The sequence below is a fragment of the Emys orbicularis genome, chromosome 3, assembly GCF_028017835.1.
Source record: "Emys orbicularis isolate rEmyOrb1 chromosome 3, rEmyOrb1.hap1, whole genome shotgun sequence".
NCBI classification, from domain to species: domain Eukaryota; kingdom Metazoa; phylum Chordata; order Testudines; family Emydidae; genus Emys; species Emys orbicularis.
Genome location: NC_088685.1, coordinates 150,503,175 through 150,513,768, shown reverse-complemented (window position 1 = coordinate 150,513,768; position 10,594 = coordinate 150,503,175).

The window sequence follows — 10,594 nt, the reverse complement described above, 5'->3', positions numbered from 1 at the left end:
AGGAAAAAGAATGAGTTAGGCATACAACTAAATCAAACACAACTTGAGATAGGAAAGGAAGATTCCTCCTTTATTAATAATAAACTCCTTGCCACATTGCAGGTCCCTTGTTATGAGGATCTCAAACAATTTTACAAACATTTATTACACTTTACTGCCTTCCCCTTACCCCCGTGAAGTAGGTAAGCCATACACGGGATTAACTTGAACCATGACTATAGCCAGATGAAATTTTTCATGTGAAACTTTTTTTTGCTGAAAATTGTAGATTCAGCTTGATGGAAATCTAGGGAGGTGGTGGAATCTCCATTCTTAGAGGTTTTTAAGGCCCGGCTTGACAAAGCCCTGGCTGGGATGATTTAGTTGGGGTTGGTCTTGCTTTGAGCAAGGGGTTGGACTAGATGACTTCCTGAGGTCCCTTCCAATCCTAATCTTCTATGATTCTTTGAAGTATCTAATGAATTTGTGTCAAATTGTTTTGGTTGAAATCCTCCCCCCCCCCGCCAAATCCACAAAAGATCAAAACATTGTTTTGACATTTTTGAAATGAAACATTTTGATGTTTCAATTCAAAACAACTTTTTGTTTCTAAATTTACTTCAATTTTATAAAAAATAAAAAATATTGAAAACAAAACATTTTGTTTGACCCAAAATGACACTTTTTCCCAACTTTTTGGTTCACTAAAAATTAGATTTTTTTGTTTTTGTTTTGGGTCAACCCACAACAATTCCCTCTCCCCCCGATTTTTTGGAACGGCCAATGAACTGAAAAGTCATTTATTTGTACAATTCTCCCAATGACCACTATGTGACTGTCTCTGGAGTAGAAAACAGCAGTTCTTTAACAGTGCAAACCAATATTATGCAATTATTTAGAACAGGAAGCAGAAGAGAATCCTATTCCAATTGAAACTGCCAAGGGAATTTAAAGATTACCTACAAAGGAAAAAAAGATTCAACTTGTGCTCGTTTTTTGCCTCTTAATGATATGTACAGGGGCCTGGAAATGTTTTGTTATGAAAAGGGTTCTTTTACATTAGCAATTCAGGTTCTGTCCATCATGATACAGTTGACAACTGGAGAACTAGTGAAACATGACAACATGACATTACAACAGTTAAAACAGTGAAAGCTGCAGTAATTGAGAGGGAAAGGGCGTTTTAGTCACTGTTTTAAACATTGGGTTTTTGTTTTTGTTAGCGCCTATTTAAAAAGGTATGGATTGGATGAATGGACTGTAAGGTGGATAGAAAGCTGTCTAGATTGTCAGTATCAACGGGTAGTGATCAACGGCTCGATGTCTAGTTGGCAGCCAGTATCAAGTGGAGTGCCCCAGGGGTCGGTCCTGGGGCCAGTTTTGTTCAACATCTTTATTAATGATCTGGATCAGAGGTGGGCAAACTTTTTGGCCCGAGGGCCACATCGGGGTTTCGAAACTGTATGCAGGGCCAAATAAGGAAGGCTGTGCCTCCCCAAACAGCCTGGCCCCTGCTCCCTATCCTCCCCCTCCCACTTCCGACCCCCTGACTGCCCCCCTCAGAACCTCCGCCCCATCCAACCCCTCCTGCTCCTTGTCCCCAACCACCCTATCCTGGGACCTTCCGGCCCTATTCAACCCCCCCCATCTCCCTGTCCCCTGACTGCCCCAACCCCTATCCACACCTCCGTCCCCTAACAGGCCCCCGGGACTCCCACGCCTATTCAACCTCCCCTGTTCCCCATCCCCTGACCACCATCCCCAGAACCTCCATCCCATCCAACCGCCCCCTGCTCCCTGACTGCCCCCCAGGACCCACTGCCCCTTATCCAACCGCCCTGCTCCCTGCCCCCTTACCAGGACTGGCGGACGCGCCGCCCAGCTGCAGCCAGCCATGCCGCTGCGCTGCCCGGCAGGATCTCGCAGCCTCACCCACAGCGCTGGCGGCGCAGCAAGCTAAGACTGCATGGGAGGGGGGACAGCAGGGGAGGGGCTGGTGGCTAGCCTTCTCGGCTGGGAGCTCAGGGGCCAGGCAGGATGGTCCTGTGGGCTGTAGTTTGCCCACCTCTGATCTGGATAATAGGATGGATTGCACCCTCAGCAAGTTCGCAGATGACATTAAGATGGGAGGAGAGGTAGAGATGCTGGAGGGTAGGGATAGGGTCCAGAGTGACCTAGACAAATTGAAGGATTGGGCCAAAAGAAATCTGATGAGTTTCAACAAGGATAAGTGCAGAGTCCTGCACTTAGGATGCAAAAATCCCATGCACCGCTACAGGCTGGGGACCGACTGGCTAAGCAGCAGTTCTGCAGAAAAGGACCTGGGGATTACAGTGGATGAGAAGCTGGATATGAGTCAGCAGTGTGCCCTCGTTGCCAAGAAGGCTAACGGCATATTGGGCTGCATTAGTAAGAACATTGCCAGCAGATCGAGGGAAATGATTATTCCCCTATATTCGGCATTGGTGAGGCCACACCTGGAGCACTGTGTCCAGTTTTGGGCCCCCCACTACGGAAAGGATGCAGGCAAATTTGAGAGAGTCCAGCGGAGGGCAACGAAAATGATTAGGAGGCTGGGGCACATGATTTACGAGGAGAGGCTGAGGGAACTGGGCTTGTTTAGTCTACAGAAGAGAAGAGTGAGGGGGGATTTGATAGAAGCCTTCAACTACCTGAAGGAGGGTTCCAAAAAGGATGGAGCTCGGCTGTTCTCAGTGGTGGCAAATGACAGAATAAGGAGCAATGGTCTCAAGTTGCAGTGGGGGAGGTCTAGGTTGGATATTAGGAAACACTATTTCACTAGGAGAGTGGCGAAAGCACTGGAATGGGTTACCTAGGGAGGTGGTAGAATCTCCATCCTTAGAGGTTTTTAAGGCCCGGCTTGACAAAGACCTGGCTGGGATGATTTAGTTGGTGATTGGTCCTGCTTTGAGCAGGGGGTTGGACTAGATGACCTCCTGAGGTCTCTTCCAACCCTAATCTTCTATGATTCTATGATTTAACATCAACGACTAACTAAAATTTTGTAGACTTTGAGCCCTCCCCAGCAAACAAGGGAAAACTAGACTATGGCTATGTCTACACGACAGCCTAAGTCGGCAAAACATATGTCGCTCAGGGGTGTGAATATTCCACCCCTGACTGACAAGTTTTGCCGACATAGGCTGTAGTGTGCACAGTGCTATGTCGTAGGGAGAGAAGCTCTCCTGCCGCTTGTGGAGGTGGGGTTTTTATGCCGATGGGAGAGCTCTCTTCTGTTGGTATAGAGCATCTTCACTACATGTACTGCCAGCTGCGCCACTGCAGTGCTGTAAGTTTAGACATGCCCGTAATGTGCCTGAAGATGTCTGCACTACAAGCGCTGCAGTGGCAAAACAAGTGCTGCAGTAGTGTAAACACCTGCTATAACGACAGAAAGAGTTCTTCCATCGTTGTAGTAAAGTTGCCCCCTCGAGAGGCAGCAACTAGGTTGACAGAAGATTTCTTCCAGCAACCTAGTGGTGTCCACACCAGAACTTAGGCTGTCTTAACAACATCTCTCGGGGGTGTGAATTTTTCACACCTCTGAGGGACATAAGACATCCACACTGGGCCAAACCATTGGTCCATCTAGCCCAGCATCCTATCTTCCGACACTAGCCAGTGCCAGATGCTTCAGAGGGAATAAAAAGAACAGGGCAATTATTGAGTGATCCATCCCGTTGTCCAGTCCCATTTTCTGGCAGTCAGAAGATTAGGGACAACTGGAGCATAGGGTTACATACCTGACCATTGGCTAATAGTCACTGGTGGATCTAATCCAGTTATACTTTTGGCCTTCACAACATCCCCTAGCAATGAGTTCCATGGGTTAACAGTGCTGTGTGAAGAAGTACTTCCTTATGTTTGTTTTAAACCTGCTGCCTGTTAATTTCATCGGGAGACCCTTGGTTCTTGTGGTATGTTAAGGGGTAAATAACACTTCCTTATTCTCTCTCTTCACACCATTTACGACTTTATAGACCTCTATCATATCCCCTCTCTTAGTCATCTCTTTCCTAAACTGAATAGCCCCAGTCTTTTTAAATCTCTTCTCCTATGGAAGTTGTTCCATAACCCTAGTAATTTTTGTTACTCCTTTCTGTACCTAGAAGTAGCTAGGTCAATCTAAATTTTACATGTAGATCAAGCCTTCCATTTCTGAGGTTAAAAAAAATAAGCAAAGCCTTCCCCCACCTCACCCCCTATTTTTATTGTAAAGAAGGTTAAACCCTCTTTCAGGCCTCTTTCTCCATCATAAAGCAGCAAAGAAAAAAAAGGCACAAAGCCCCCTTTCTACAAAGATCCTCAGCAGGTCACAAACTTGTTTCCTTGGATGGGTGATGGAAGGGGGCCAAAATAATTTTCCAAAGCTGGATTCAGAGAAACATTTGGTCTCAGCAATTCTCAAACCTAATTCCCATCACTTTGGGTACAACCCTGTGAGTAGGCCTGAAAGGGGAGAAAATGTAATTTACTAGGGCGGGGAGGGAGTTTTCCGGCTCCAAAAAAATGGTCCCATCCTGCCTGGGGCCGGGCAGAGGAAAGCTGGTATGGATGGAGCATCCAACAAATAAATCCCGGGAAGGGGGGGAGGTAGCAGGGTGTCTCCTTTCAGCGCAGCCCTCGCTGTTTGAATGAGAGACACGTTCATTTGGAAGCGAAAAGTCCCTTCGATCGAACCAGACACCGGCCCCGTGTCCTGCCCTCGCACCTTCCGCCCTTGTTCGGTCTCTCCCCAAACCCCGCCCGGTCCCGCGGGGCCGGGGGTCGGCCGGGCTCCACCTTCCCTCTCGCACGGGCTGTTTGGGGCGGATGTGGCCAAGGCAGCCGGCCCAGCCCGGCTCTGGGAGCGGCCAAGGCTGGCCCAGGGCCCAGCGCCTTCCAGCCCCGGGGCGGCCCCGGCTGAGCCTCACACAGCCGCCCGGCCCGCAGCGCCCGCCGCCCGAAAAGGGGAGGGTCCCCCGGCCCACCCGCCAAGGGCAGGCAGTGAGGACCGCCCACGACACCCGCCAGGGCCTCGGGTGATGTCATTGGCTGCCTCCCCCTGAGCGGGCGGCCTTTGACCCCTGCCCCCGCTGTACCTGAGCGCGTCCCCGTCTCCGCTCCTTCGCTGGGCTCGCGAGGACGAGCCCGCACCCATTTCCTCGTGGCCGCGCTCCCTGCCGCCGGGAGGCTGCACTGCTGCCGAGCCGGCCTGGCGACGGCGAGCCAAGAAGGACAAACCCGGGCCTTGGCGCTGTCCCGCGGCGGGCCTGGGCTCAGCGTCAATCCCAAGCCGCTCCGGTGCCAGCCGTGCTTTACCCGGCACGGAGCGCGCCTACCCCGGGCTGGGCGGTGACTCCGCCAGGAAACGGCCTGAAGGGTCCCAGTGAGATGTTGTGACGGGGCCGGGCCGGGGGGCCTCTGGGCTGAGCGAGCTGCAGCCCCGGGGCGGAGCGGGCAGGAGGGGAAAGCGCCCGTCCATGGGCTCTGCACAGGGGAATATCAGACACCCCTCTTCCCTCCCCGTCTTTCCCCGTCTCCGAGGGTGGGCAGGTGAACAGGGCCCGATCACTGATCGTACAGCGGGGCTTGTCCCTGCTGGGAACCTGTGGGTGACCTTTTAAACCCCATGTTTTTGTTAGCCCCGGTTTAAGTAAAGGATAGAAGAGAAAAGGTCTAAATTGTTATGGGCAGGAGGGGGGAGGGTTAATGGTCATTTTAGAATTAGTCCTTTTTGAGACCAGGACAAACCTCGGCCCCGGCCCTGCAGTGAGATGGGTGCAAGCAGACCCCTGTGCTGGTGCAGAGACCTCTGGAGTTTAGATGGTCTTTGTGCAGGTGTAAGGGTCCACCCGCAGGGATCTGATTTCCCAATGGGTACCATAGCCAAGGGTGCCACTCAGAAGATAAACCTCCAGCATTGCAAAGTAATAGCATATGTTATTCATCAGTTAAGTAAATCTATGCCTGCTACCATAAAGTTGATGGAGAGACACTACAGAGACAGCCAAATCAATAAGGCAAATAATAAACAATACAAATTAGAGAGTAATAGAATTTGGGACTCTTGTCACACAGAGCAGTAAGCCCAAGGAATATACAATTTGCAGATGACACTACAATGGAAGAGTGCAAACACTAGGTTAGAGAAATATAATACAACAGGGGGAACAAAGATAAAAGAGAGGTAGAAAATATTTAAATAAATTGAGTTTTAAAACATGCAGCTAGTACATCTGGGGAAGGGTAACACATGGGAAGGAGAAACCTGGAAAGTAGGAATGGCTGAAAGAGATGTATTGGTGATTGAACAACAAATTAGACATGGCCTTGCAAAGTGACATAGCAACTAAGCAGGTCAATGTAATTTTGGGCTGCATACAGAGTGTCGTATCCTGGAGTAGAGAGTTCACAATCTCGCTCTAATTAGCTCCATTGCAACTGCTTCTGGAATATTGTGTGCCATTTTGGGTACCTCATTACCAGAAAAATTGGAGGGAGATCAGAGAAGTGCAACAAAACACATTGTGGGCCAAGTTATGAGGAAAGAGTAAAATATGGGCAGCTTAATGAATCTGAATTCTTTAAATATGTGCCTAACTAGTACACTGAGTACATATATAAATACTATGCAGCCTTCCTTCCCCTTCCACCCCCCAGAAAAAATGCCTAGAAATCAGACCAGTGTCCAGGAACAACAATAATTTTTCCCAAATCCCATTAGTTCCCTCACAGGTTTCCCAGACATCCCTCCTGCTCCCCTCATCTTGGTTCTCAACATCTGTCTCTACAGGGTCATGTTCATACACAGTCACCTGTTGTCAGATTCCTAGATTTTAAGGCCAGAAGAGACCATAAGGATAATCTAGTATAACTAGGCCAGATAATTTATATCAATCACCACTCTATTGAGCCCAGGGCTTAAATTCTCAGAAATTATTTCCTGGAGCCCCCCCATATCTCCCCACCCCCATTCGGGGCTCCGGACTTCAGCTGTAGGGTGGGGTTCTTGGGGCTATAGCCCTGCTGAGGGGGGACTGGGGCTTGGGGCTTCTGCCCTGTGGGATGCGTTGGGGCTCAGGGCTTCTGCCCTGTGGGAGGCGCCCCAGGGCTTGGGGCTTCTGCACCATGGGGAAAAACAGGGCTCAGGCTTTCAGCCCTGCAGGAGGTGCTAGAGCTCCTGCAGGTTTGAAAATATTTATTGGAGCTCCACTCCAGATGATTCCAGCTGAATTTAAGCCCTGACTGAGTCCAATCACTTGTATTTGACTAAAGCATGTACAATGTGAGGCAAGCATCATCATGAAATACCAGACATAACTTTTAACTACAAACACACAGGCCATCAGCAGATGAGCTAAAGGCTCAGCTTCCTCAAGTCAGACAAGAAGGAACTGATATACACATGAGCAGGTCCAACATTCCCATCCAGGATGGGGCAGTTGCATGCACATACAACCCATCTATTACAGAATGATAGGTGGGTGTAAGGTCACCCCCCCAGTCTGAGAACTCTGGCTGGTGGAGAAGAAGGGAACTGTGGTTTGCAGTACTGGAGCTATGAGTACATTGCTTTGCCAAGGTCTCTCTGACCCCTGACTCTGCCAGAGTTGACTTCAAGGCCAGACAGGCTACCCCTTCCAATTCTGAACGAAGTGGTAATTCTATCATCAGACACAAGCAATTCCTTGTAGATAGCAAGTGTCCTTCCAACTCCCAGCCAGTACAGACACACACAGTGAAGAGTCCTCTGTGCTTTTGAGAATAAGTCTCAATGTTATCAGTGGGGTGCTGGGGAAACAAAATGCCAGCAGCATTCCTGTCTGGGAAAACAAAACAATCAGACTGAGGGAGTGTGAGATAGAAGAGGCAGAAGTAAAAGCTGTGAGTCTAAAGCACCTTTTCATTAGACTCCTTGAAAGAGAGGGAGAGGGAGAGAAAGGAGAGTCGAAGCAGCTGGCACTCACCAAAGGTCTTTTGCAGTTTTTAGGGGGATGGGGAATGACTGAAGCCCCAGGATGGATACTGAGTGCCCCCAGATAGTCTGTGCTCACTGCCAAGACTCCTACTTGAGCCCATTTGGTATTTGGACTCCTTTCACTTTGCACTTTGTTCCTCTCTTATCTTGTTTTTGCCATGCTGTGCAAGATGAGAAGAAACTGTGTATAGGATCAAGGTTTCTCTATTAAGTTCCCATTAGGTACTCCTGCTCTCCCCTTCTCCACAAGACATAGTACCTCTTACCCACCATTGGCGTCTTGGGCTATTCTCTTCACATCAGAACACTGGCTTTCAGCTGGAGTTACTGGTAGATTGAGTGAACTGGGGTCCTGCCATTCCTCAGACAGAGGGACCCAAAGGGCATGAATACTGTACTGTAAATAGGGACAAAAGGAAAGAACTGGCTCTGTGTAGGTCATGACTGTGAGCCTCTATTGCGCTCACTAGCCCTCTATCAATGTTAAGTATTATTACTAAGGGGCAAGAAAAAGATTTATTTGCTATTCCATTCTGGTCTGCCTGGTTGCATAAAGCAATTATTGGTATATCTATATGCTTGTCTCATTCTTCTGCCCATGTATCCTGGCTCCTCCTGGTCCTAAATGTAACACTTACCTGCATGTAGGAGTCAGAAGGTACCTTTATCATGCATGTATTGCCAGCCATTGATTCTCTACACAGTGTGTGTGTGTTTGGTGGGTTCTTTCTTGCCTCTACCATACTGTTTACAAGAAAGATTATGTTGACTTTAATAAGTAAGCCAGCTTCCATGTAGAAGACATGACGATGGGATTTCTGCTGTTGATTTATGTGCTCTCTCGTCAAGGTAGGTACAACTGAGGAAATGTTGTGATACAAAAGGTATCTCAAGCACACAAATATGAAACATCCGAGCTTGGATCTGCTAATGAATAAAACATTACAGCTCTTCACTGTGCTGAAATCTTACTTAAGTTCAAATGCAGAAGCTTCTCATAGCTTTATAAGGCACCAAGAGAAGGTCCTAGATATCCAGAACAAAGTATGCCTTTATGGTCCTCAAACCACTCTCCCCAGATTTTTTCAACCAGACCTTATAGCATCTCTTGGCTCCTTCTATTGCCCCTGTCGTGCCCTTCATTCTACCTACTCTTTTCTCCTGACCTCTCCTTTTGGACCTGCTTTCTCGGGAGCAAACAAGAAGCAGTTTTCAGGGACCACTGATCCTTCTTTATTCCAGCCAGTTTTGTCTACCCACTCACACGATTATATATATATAAAAAACTAACAAAGCAAACCAGAAAAAGAACCAACAAAACACCAGAGTCCAACATAACTGATCTGAACTTATTGGTGTCCCAAGTCTGTACCCTCTGAAGTCAATGGCAAAACTCACATCGACTTAAGTGGGAGCAGGGTTTTCCATCTTCTTGTAATATTATCATGGCTTGTTTTCATTTTCTGTTATGTTTCTGTCTGATTTAGGCTCTGAGCAACTTGGAGCAGGGGCTTGTGCCATATTCACCTATAAAAAACCATGCACACCATTTATAAATAATAACACACCCTACATTTATCATAGAATCCTAATACTAGAAATGGAGAAAAAATTAGGACTAGTCCCCCCCACAGGGCCTAGCGCAAGATTGTTCCCAACCGTCTATTCTCTAGGGCTTTGACCAATCAAGATCAAAATGTCCTAAATGATGAAGCTTCTCCTATTTTCATTGAGAATTTATTTTTGGACTCATTACATAGTGCCCACAGCAGGGCTTGTGCACTGGGAGGTGACAGAGGGGTTTTATGCCCATCTCACCTCCCTCCCAAACACAGGTAGATATTGAATTCAAACAGGAGGAGGCAGACCCAGACAAGGCTCAAACCCAGAAATATCAGCGTTTTCACCATCATCCACAAATACTCTTAAAATAACTATTTGGCTGCAGTTTTGTTCTCCCAGCTGAGGCTTTGCTATCAGTTGAACTGTCCTAGAATTCTGTGATGTCACAAGTGGGGGAGGTTTGAACATTCCCTTGCTGGCTCAGTCTGGAATATTTTCTTGACCTGTTTACTTCTGGATCTGAAGACACAGAATGTACATTTCTCTCTGTTCTCCATGGAAAAAAATAATGCCAAATTCTGGAGACAAGGGATAACCTCCAACACACCTCATATGGGTGAATGCACACACAGCTGCAAACACGCAACTCTGCCTAGGAAGAAAGAAAAGAAATCACATTTGCTTTTATTAATATTCCAGGGATTAGAGATACTGGGGTCTGCTGTGTGCTGGTCTCTTGTCTTTTCTCAGACTTATGAAGGTAAAACAAATTTAAAAATAAAGATATTACATGTTTCCTAGTCTTTATGCTTGTCACTTAACAGCTTCTCAGCCAAACCCTATTCCTGATACTTCTTATTTACTTTTTAAATTCTCTCTAACTTCTGTTAGCTAATTCCCTTTCATGTTACTCTCTCCCCTCCTCTTTCCTAAAAGTGCTTTCTTCTGCCACTTTCTCCCTTCTGTTTCTTCGTTCAAGGCTTCTTGTATCCAGCCCTGGGCATCTGCTTACCAGCAGGGAGAAATAAGAGTGAAAAGACCCCTTATTTCCAAACACTTCCATCTACATCT